This window comes from Oryctolagus cuniculus, chromosome 14, assembly GCF_051225735.1.
Source record: "Oryctolagus cuniculus isolate XC-2025 breed Fujian yellow rabbit chromosome 14, ASM5122573v1, whole genome shotgun sequence".
Lineage (NCBI taxonomy): Eukaryota > Metazoa > Chordata > Mammalia > Lagomorpha > Leporidae > Oryctolagus > Oryctolagus cuniculus.
The window spans coordinates 61,710,429-61,721,115 of NC_142880.1; the positions used below are offsets into that span (position 1 = coordinate 61,710,429).

At 44.2% G+C, this 10,687-nt stretch overlaps 1 protein-coding gene across 1 annotated transcript in view; it reads right to left on the reverse strand.

Annotated features, from left to right (window-relative positions):
- CAPSL (calcyphosine like) overlaps positions 1–6,144 on the reverse strand; it is a 31,663-nt gene extending 25,519 nt beyond the window's left edge. Inside the window, exon 1 of the mRNA XM_008262119.5 lies at positions 6,014–6,144. The gene's annotated coding sequence lies outside the window, so the exon portion shown is untranslated. The remainder of the gene's footprint in view (positions 1–6,013) is intronic.
- Between the last annotated feature and the right edge of the window lie 4,543 nt (positions 6,145–10,687).

Genomic DNA, 10,687 nt, shown 5'->3' on the forward strand with positions numbered 1-10,687 from the left:
CTTTTATCTGTTACTGCCACAGGGCAAATGGAAAATATCCATAGTTTCTCAGGACGTTTCAGGTTAAAAAGTATCCTTTTTGGAGCCAGCGTTGTGCACAATGGGTTAAGCCATCACTCACAATGCCAGCATCCCATATCAGAGCACTAGTTTGAGTCCTGGCCACTCCACTTCTCACTCAGCCCCCTGCTAAAGCACCTGAGAAACCAGCAGATGGTGGCCCAAATTCTTGGGCCCCTGCCACTCACATGGAGACCTGGATAGAGTTCCTGGCTCCTGGCTTCAGCCTGCCCACGCCCCAGCCATTGCAGTCATTTGGGAAGTAAACCAGCAAATGGAAGACCTCTCCCTCGCTCTCCCCTGCCCCATCTCTTTCTGTCACTCTACTTTTCAAATAAATAAAATAAATATTTTTAAAAGTACCCCTCTAAAATAAATAATGGATCCCTGGAGTCTTAGCTCACTCATGCTGCTGTAATAAACTTTCACAACCTGGGTAATTTAAAAAGAATAGAAATGTCTTTCTCACAACACTGGAGGCTGGGAATTCCAAGTTCAAAGCACGAGCATGCTTGGTGTTGGGTAAGGGTTGCTCTCCCTGCTTCCAGATTCTTAAAGACTGCACCCTCCGGACGAGGGAAACACAGCGCCCTCGCATGGTGAACGAGACGGAAGGGCAAGAAGAGGTGAGCGCTGTGGAGGCCTCCTTTTGGATGGCCTAATCTCATTCACACGGAGGAACTCCCACAACCTACTCTCCTACAGACCACACCTGTCCATATCTCAGTGGCTCCCAACCAGGTACAAGGATTAGGTCTTTTTTTAATTTTTTATTTTATTTTATTTACAGGCAGAGTGGACAGTGAGAGAGCGAGACAGAGAGAAAGGTCTTCCTTTTTGCCGTTGGTTCACCCTCCAATGGCCGCCGCGGCCGGCAGGCTGCAGCCAGTGCATCGCGCTGATCCGAAACCAGGAGCCAGGTGCTTCTCCTGGTCTCCCATGGGGTGCAGGGCCCAAGCACTTGGCCCATCCTCCACTGCACTCCTGGGCCACAGCAGAGAGCTGGCCTGGAAGAGGGGCAACCGGGACAGAATCCGGCGTCCCGACCGGGACTAGAACCCGGTGTGCCAGCGCCGCAGGTGGAGGATTAGCCTATTGAGCCACAGTGCCGGCCAGAATTAGGTCTTAATACGAAGTTTGGAGTGACACACTCAAAACAAAGCACCAGGTACTGCAAACAGCCTAGCAGGTGACCAAGAAACGAATCACTAGTGATAGCCCCCTGTCTGTCTTCACGCGCAGGCAGGTGGGGAGCAACGTTCCGTGCAGCCGAGTCCTTGGCACGATGCTGCCATCGTGAGACTTAGCTCATCGGACCCACCTGAGCTCAGCTCAGCTACAACTGTTCTCAGCACTGACTTTGCAAGCACCTGCTCCCTCTCCCAGTGATGTGACAGAGCAGTGGCTCCCAACCAGGTACAATTTTGGCCCTCAGGAGACATTTACCTATCTCTGGAGACATTTTTCAGTATTTCAGTGGAAGCTGGGGTGCGTGTTCCTGACATCTAGTGGGCACAGGCTGACATCTAATGGGAAGTTGCTGCCAACTTCTAAACAGTCTGTTTTTCAGGAGTTATGAAGCCTAGAAGGGATTTCAAACCCACCGCAAGGACAAGGCCTCCCGTCACTCTCTTAGATGCAGGGAGAGCCACATTTACCCTTTGGTAGCTACTACTCACCAAAAACCACTTACTGAGTAACGATTCCTGCAGTCACTTCCAATGCTTCTTGTGGAGTCATGTGTCTACCTAATTTTTATTCTGTAGCCACTTAGAAATACAGCCAATTATGTGCTCCCTAAGTGCTCTCCACAGATATTTCAGAAAACTGAGAAATGTTAGTGGCTAGAAATCCAGTGTCACGGTGCCAGCATCAGGGTAGGTTGGTTTATCAGTTACTTTTTTCCCCAAAAAATCTTTTATTTAAGGAATACAAACTTCACACATTTCATAATTACACCTGTAGGAACCTGGTGATTCTTCCCACTGTACCCGCCCTCCCACCTCCATCAGTTATAAATTGTCCATATATCAACTCCTGAAGACAGAAACAAGTCATTGTCTTGGAAAATTATAGAGGTTTGCCTTTTCTCTCATGTTAAGGCAGTTCAAGTTCTATCCTACCATGGCTTTTATCCCCAAAGATGCCTAAATGTACCTAATAACCATAGCAGCTCCAGTCATTGCACCCACACTCCAGGCAGCAGAAAATCCAGTGGGGTAAAAGACAAGAAGAAAGAGATCTTCCCAGATAAATCAGCCCCTGTGATGCGATTCCCAGAAGGTTGCACTCAAGTTTATATTTAAGTAGCAAACCAAGATTCTGAGCACACACATAATCTTTTACACACACCATTTCCCCAGGGAACCTTTGTAAATTACCCATACCATTTTAGGGGAAAAGAATTCTTTGTAAGCAAGGAGCCCCTGTAGTTGCCACAGAGCACTCATACATAAAAATGGGAACAAGCTTCTTAACTATCAAATCCAACAACGTCCATTATTCCTACTATGGGTTGTTAGTTACTGGGAAGCTTTGCCTTCACCTGCCTCTGTGTGGAGAGCCCATGTGTGACACGTACAAGGCAGAGCCTGCAAAGAAAGTGTGGGCATCTTCGGTCCACAGGCACGGCCCTGCTCTGTCAGGTTGCACTATACGGTTTGCAGAATGTGGGAAACTTTATTTCTGTTTGACTTCAGATGATGAGATGTAAAATGGGGTGGGGATGGGACAATGTTCAGACTAGGGAGGAGCAGTACTCAGACTGGGGGGTGGTGGGGACAAGATACTGTGTGGCCATGGAGTGGTGGCCAGCCATGTGTGGGAGAATCTCCTGCAAGCCTGTCGCACACAGATCAACACTCATGAGATTAGGACAACCAAGGGAAGGTGACGTGTGACCCTTTCTTCAGTTTGCTGCCTTGTAATGCTGTCTCCACCCAACTGCCAAGCCTGTTTCTGAAACACAGAAGACTGCTCTTCCGAACCTGGAAATTTTTCTTTTATACAAAAGTGTCCGAGATGAGAATAAAAAGGCAAAATATTACAAGGGAAATTCGGTCGGGTAAAGCCGTACTAAACTCATAAATTAACGCAATTAAACAACAGTTGAAGCCAAGAGTGTTACTCTGTGGACTAAACACCCCTGTCCTTGCTCCTGCACGCCTCATCACCAGTGTAAGTCATGGTGAGAGGTTGGCCCTCATGGGACCTTCCCCGCAGAGCCACTTGGACTTTCGTTGGCTCCTTATTCCATTGTAAATCTTCTTGTCTTATGGGCTTCTCAACAACTACCTTCACATTGGGCTGAGTGTGGACTATCCAGATTCCTCTCCCAATCCACTCTCCACCCCCCGAGCCGTGTCGCAAGAGGTTGACCTCCGGAACGGCACGGACCGGATTTCCTGGCCCCCTGGCTTCCAGTTGGTTCCACCAATAGAAGGAGAGCAGAGGGCAGGAGGAGCAGGAGGTTTGGCTATCTATTTGCCTGGTTTCCTCTCTGCAAGCTGCAGTTTTTTCAGCCACCGCAAGCACTCACCAAAGGCAGCCCTCCCTCCCTACAGCAGGGCTCTTGTTGAGGTCTGGTCACTCCTCCCCTTCTTGCTCCTTCATGACTCTGGGAAGTCCCCCCTCTTTTCTGTGGCAGGATGGGGATCTCAGCATCCCTGACCCAACCTATATCCCTTAGCTTTTTGCAAATTATCCATCGTTAACTCTTATCTGACACCCATTTGCTGCCAAGACACAGGTTAAAATGTCTTTGTTCTGCCTGGTCTGATTCTGTATAAGGTGCTATACTTCTCCTACAGTCTTCTTAAATGGAAGCACTTCTTACCCCACATTCTGAGTTCTAAAGAACCTCACATGCATGATGCCACCACCTGCTGGTCTCCTCAGAAAATTCAAAATTCAACATTGACTGTTTATGCAGAATTCAGGTCATTATTCTAACTTGATTGCAACCCTGTGCGACCTCTAGTCTCTTGCATGTTCACTCCACCCATTTCCTCTGGTATCCATTCTACACACTATGCCCATCATTTTGACCACTCCTCACCAGATACCCCTTGTTTTCACTCCCACAGCCTCACTGATAAATGCCTAACTTGGCCCAATTGGCCAAGCCCTTCTTCTGAAAGACAAGCTGTTAAGTGCAGCTGAACAAGCCCACATGTTAAGGTGGATGGGGGACACTGCATTTATTCTTTAACCCCCACTGGATCTTCAGAAATACTCAATTTACTTTTCATAATGCTGACCAGATTCTTCTCACAGTCTTCTTAAAGGCTAATTCAAACATTTGCTGGTCTCCTCCACATCTTGTCTTGAAAGTCACAGAAAAAAAAAAAAAAGCCACCAGATGTGAATGAACTCACTCCACCCTCCTCCAAGTCTGTGAAGCTCAGTATCTGGCTGAGCTCATCCTGACTTTGTCACCCATCCCCCTAAGTATTGCTGAACTTCCTCCCATTTGAGGAAGCCCTTCCACCTGCAACATAGAACCCAATCCCTCTCGAACCCTTGGCCATCATTTATGCTGTTTCTTTCCTTTCCATTAGCTTCTTCCTTTAGATTCTGAATCCATGGTGGTCTCTCAATCCTAGAATCCCTGGGGATGTCACTCTTCAAAGTCAAATTACTTGAAGCAGTCTCCATTTTCTCCCCGACTCATTCATACTTCAGTCCTCTGCAGGGATCTCCACTTCGCCATCCAATGAACATAAACTCAGTAAGTTGTTGCTAACACAACTGCCAGCTTCAACAGCAATTCTTAGTGTCTAGTTTACTTCTCCAAAGAGTCAATCCTATTGATTGTGCTTCCTTTTTGAAACTCTTTTCTCTCAATGTCTGTGCCTCTAAATTCTGTCTCTCCACCTTCCTCTTGGTTCTATCCTATTTTGTTTCTTCCTTGTTTTCTGCCCATTTCTTTAATGCTACTCTTTCAAGTCTTTATTTATCTTCTCACTCTCACATTGTCCCATGGCACATCAACTATATCCATCTCTATAATTCTCACTCCCAAATCTTTATTGCAATACATGCACCCTCCTGAGCACTGTGTTTATGTTCAGAACTGCTTGCCCTAGTAGACTAAAAGCTCCTTTAGAGCAAGGGCTCTATCCCTGGCATTTCCTATCCCCATGTCATCAGCACTTCACATGATGCTATTAGATTGCTATTAAAATTGGTGAGTTCCATTGTTATTAGATAATAGCTATCAGAACATAAAGACAAGTGAATGCCTACAATTTAAATCTCAAACATTTAAAATTCACAATAGCAAAATAAGGGGATTTGTGTGGTTGTTAAGAAGTTAAGGAAAACATTAGAGTTCCAAAAACAGGAAATAATTCCATCTACTTAATATGGGTTAATTACAGTCTAGAGAAAAGGACCTGGGATCTGGCACCTGGGTAGATGATGTTGCCGTGTACTAAGGTCCTTCCCAAGTCATGATTTATCAAATGAAGTATTTGATACAGTTCTGAACAAGCCATGTCAGTATACCTTGGTTTGGATTCTGATAATTATTCTGATTGTAAGTAGCTGGTTCAGCAGGGAATAGCAGACTCAGCACAAGCTTTGAATATCACACAAGGTAACGTCTGAATGAAAGCTCAGTCTTCTCACTGTTTTGTGGCTTGGTGATACTGACGCTCAGTTTTACGATGACCATCAGAATTGAGACAGCAACTCACCCGAACACTTCACATTTAATTTACTGACATTCATTCTGATGTATTTTTGAACCAAGCATCTCTGCAAAGATTATAAAAGCCTCTCTCAGAACCAAACTATTTCCTCTAAGAACAGACAGGCTAGTGTGGACTTCTCCAGTCCAAAAATTCTCATCAACTTGTAGGTTCTCTTTTTACAAAGTAACATCTATTATCTTCTTTTCCTGGCTAAAATAGAACAAAGGTGATCAAATCAACAAAAAACACTGATTTACCTTAAATGTCAACCTGTTGCCTCCAGTTGTTTGGAACTGAAACTATGGACGCTGTCTCCTGCATCTGGGAAATCTGGTCCCCTCCCCTGCCCTTTTGCCTCCTCCCTCTTACCTGTCTTCCTCAGATCTCCTGGTCCACCCTCTTAGTGCTAATTGGTCAGTCTGGGAAGAACTGCTGCAGACTCACAGCCTTATTGGCCCAGATCACAGTCAATCCCTATTCTGGGCTGGCCTTTTCTCAAGTTTACACTCCTGTTGCCTAGGAAATCCCAGTGACTATGAAAGCTCAAGCTGTTTACCCTGGGAGAGAAGCCAGCCGGAAGCCTTGCTCAAAATTGTTTGGTTTCTAGAATGGTATTAAAACTTGTCACCCGTGTTTTATCTGCTAATATTTAGCAACTTGTCTTACATCTTTTAGGCAGCCCCTCCCTTCCTTCTGTTGTCTCCACTTATTGCTAAGGTACTTTATTACCAGGTGAGACTTAAATCATGACTCTTGGGAGCCCGCAGATGTAATTATAGGTGCTTCAAGGTTTTTCCTGCTTCTCTGCATTGACACACTGGTATGGTGCCATTTCTGCTTTTCCCATCCTTGGTTTCTTCCCTCCTTTTTTCTTCTCTTTTTTACTTTTCTTTCACTTATTCCTTGGCACTAAGATTGCTAGACAAGAAGCAGCCTAGTGATTATCTAAATGATCTTGCCTTTCATTGAGTATGGCATTCACTCTACCCATGCCAGACTCACCCCTGTGCACCCTTACATCATGGAGTGACGTAAACAACCCAGCGCTGGAACTATGAAGGCTGGAGTCCCACTTTCCACTCCACAGCGTACAGGATGTGTGTTCCCAGGCCAATGCTGGTTTCCAGGATCTCTAAAGTAGACAATGTGTCTTCTTTTCAACTTCTCAAACTTGCATAGGAGAGCAAGGAGGTGGATTTTAATATTCTCTGTCAATTGTAATGAACACTGAAATCAGTTATGGAGATTTCTGACAATGTGATTTGTGGGGCAAGAAAAGCCCACTTGTTTAAAAGTATTTCCTACGTCTCTCTCCTGGAGTTAGATGCTGCTTCTAAAAGGCCCTTGCCTGTGGTGCATGACACCTGCCAGGCAACAAGAAGCTGCTGAGTTGGCAAGAATTAAATGTACCTCCCATTGCCTTGCTTAGGTAGTTTAGCTCTGGCTGGCCTAGTTTTGTTAAGCTGTGTCATGTCACTTTCAACAAGTGAAATTGTGAAGCTAAACTACTTAGCTGTTGAAGAGCAACAATTTAGGTAATATGAACTTCCAGCAACCAATAAATCCAAATTTTAATTAATCAATAACACCTGGGAAGCCAATAGAGTGCTCAACAGGGAGGACAAAGAGGGTATCTGGTTATCTTTGCATCTTCCAAGGTGCCCTACACAGGTTCTGCACAGACATGAAATCAATCACTGTTGGCTGAGTCAAGTTATTGAGCTGAGTAAAATACATTCATACTATAGACATTGAAATATGAAATATGAAATTTGGAGTGGAGGCTTGGTTCAGTCATTAAGCTGCCACTTGAGATGCCTGCATCCTATACTGGAATGCCTGGGTTTGAGACCAGGCTCCACCTCTGCTCTCCACTCCAGCTTCCTACCAATGTGCACCATGGTGGGTAACGGGTGATGGCTGAAGTAATGGGGCCTCTGCCAACCACGTGGGAGATGCAGATTGACATTGAGTTCCCTACTCCTGGATATGGCCTGAGCAAGTCCTGGCTGATGCAGGCATTTGGGAAATAAACCAGTGGATGGGAGATGTCTCTCTGTCTCTCTCTGTCAAAGGACTTGAACAGGCATTTTTCAAAAGAGGAAATTCAAATGACCAATAGACACTTGAGAAAATGCTCAGGATCACTAGCCATCAGGGAAATGTAAATCAAAACCACAATGAAGTTTCACCTCACTCCACTTAGAATGACTCTCATACAGAAATCAATAAACAACAAATGCTGGCAAGGATGTGGGGGAAAAGGTTCCCTAATCCACTGATGGTGGGGAGGTAAACTGGTGCAGCCACTGTGAAAGACAGTATGTGTCGAGCATCAGCTTACTATTTTATTCTTTTCAGTAATTTCTTTTTCTACTTAATATCATGGTTGATCTCTTTAATTAACACAAAATTATTCTTAGGTGTTTAAATTTCACTGAAAATTGATCCCTGTTAAAAATAAAAGTGGGAATAAGAGAGAGAGGAGATGTACAGTTTGGCACACGCTCACTCGGACTTAGTCCTAATGGTATAGCTAGAAACGTGCCATGGGACTCCAAATCCCGTTAAGTTGGCATGTACCAATGTCATCTTACTAGTTAAAGTGACAGTTTAAGTTCATCATTGACCATCATGAGAGGATTAAGTGTCAAAGGATCATATAAATAAGACCAGTGTCTGCTAGTAGTAATGGATATAATTAAAAAGGAGAGAATGACCCAACATGGGAAGCGGGATACACAGCAGACTCATAGAATGGCAAATGCCCTAAACAGCACTCTGGCCTCAGAATCAGCCCTTAAGGCATTCAGATCTGGCTAAAAAGCCTGTGAGAGTTTCTCAGGCATGGAAAGCCAAGACACTGGCAAAAAATGACCTAAATGAAAGATCTCTGTGTGTGAGATCCCAGCAGAAAGAACGGGCCATCAAAGAAGGAGTACCTTTCTCTTAAGGGAGGAGAGAACTTCCACTTTGATTACAGCCTTGTCTAAACAAGGTCGGAGTTTGTGAACTCAAGAGGCTTCCATAGCCTTGGCAGCTCATGACAAGAGCCTCGAGTGATTACTGACATCATAAATAAGAGTGTCAATTGTTAAATCAACAACAAGAGTCACTGTGCACTTACTCCCCACGTAGGATCTCTGTCCTTAAAGTGTTGTACTATGAGAATTAATGGTAAAACTAGTATTCAAATAGTACTTTATTTTTTGTGTGTCTGTGTGGGTGCAATCTGTTGAGATCTTTACTTAGTATATACTAAGTTGATCTGCTGTATATAAAGATAATTAAAAATGAACCTTGCTGGTGCCGTGGCTCAATAGGCTAATCCTCCACCTTGCGGCGCCGGCACATGGGGTTCTAGTCCTGGTCGGGGCAACGGATTCTGTCCCAGTTGCCCCTCTTCCAGGTCAGCTCTCTGCTGTGGCCAGGGAGTGCAGTGGAGGATGGCCCAAGTACTTGGGCCCTGCACCCCATGGGAGACCAGGATAAGTACCTGGCTCCTGCCATCGGATCAGCACGGTGCGCCAGCCGCAGCGCGCCGGCTGCGGCGGCCACTGGAGGGTGAACCAATGGCAAAGGAAGACCTTTCTCTCTGTCTCTCTATCTCACTGTCCACTCTGTCTGTCAAAAAAAAAAAAAATGAACCTTAATGAAGAATGGGATGGGAGAGGGAGTAGGAGATGGTATGGTTTGCAGGTGGGAGAGAGGTTATAGGGGGAAAAACTGCTATAATCCAAAAGTTGTACTTTCTAAATTTATATTTATTGAATAAAAGTTTTCTAAAAAAAAAGAAAAGGAAAGATTGGAGATACATCAGAAATCTGAATATAGACCTACCACATGACTCAGCCATCCCACTCCTGGGAATTTACCCAAACCAAAAGAAATCAGCACATGAAAGTTATCTGTACCCCCATGTTCATTGCAGCACAATTCACAATAACTAAGATATGTCCATCAACTATTGACTGGACAAAGAAATTATGATATATATACACTACAGAGTGCTATTTTCTGCTGTAAAAAAAAATGAAATGCTGTCTTTTGCAACAAGATAGACACAACTGGAAACCATTGTACTTAGTGAAATAAGCCAGTCCCAAAAAGACAGATATCATGTTTTCCCTGATCTGAGGTAACTAATAGAGTACCTAAAATGTAATGTATTGGAGTGAAATGGATGTTTTGAGATTTGACAATTGTTTACACCTTGTCTCTTCCATTAAGGAACAGTTTTTTTTCTTCATACTATTTGTTAAACTCTTTTACTTAGTGTAGGATTAACTATACATTAAATCATTAAATAAGCTGAAAATAGACCTTTATAAAGATCTTTGTAAAAATTAAAAGTGGGGCTGTGAGAGTGAGGAGGAAGAAGGGTGGGAGTGTGGGCGGGACGGAGGGTGGAGGGGGAATATCATTACATTTCTAAATCTGTGTGTATGAAACTTGTATAACTTAAATAAAATTTTCAAAAATTAAAAAAGAAAGGCAGAGTTACAGAGAGAGAAAGGGAGAGACAGAAAAAGAGAGGTCCTCCATCCAGTAGTTCACTCCCCAAAAGGCTGCAATGGCCAGGACTGGGCCATGCAGAAGCCAGGATATAGGAGCTTCCTCCAGGTCTCCCACGTGTGTGCAGGAGCCCAATTACTTGGACCATCTTCCACTGCTTATTCCAGGCCATTAGCCTGGATCAGAAGTGAAGCAACTGGGACTTTTTTTTTTTTTAACAAGGTATACAAATTTCATTTAGGAACCTAGTGATACTCCCCACTCTACCCTCCTTCCGGCCAACCCACACTCCCACCCTTCCTCTTCCTTCCTCTCCTAATCCCCCTCTTAATTTTTATTATTGGCTACTTTCAGTTTACTTTATACTTATAAGATTAACCCTACACTAAAGAGTTCAATAAATAAAAGAAAAAGAA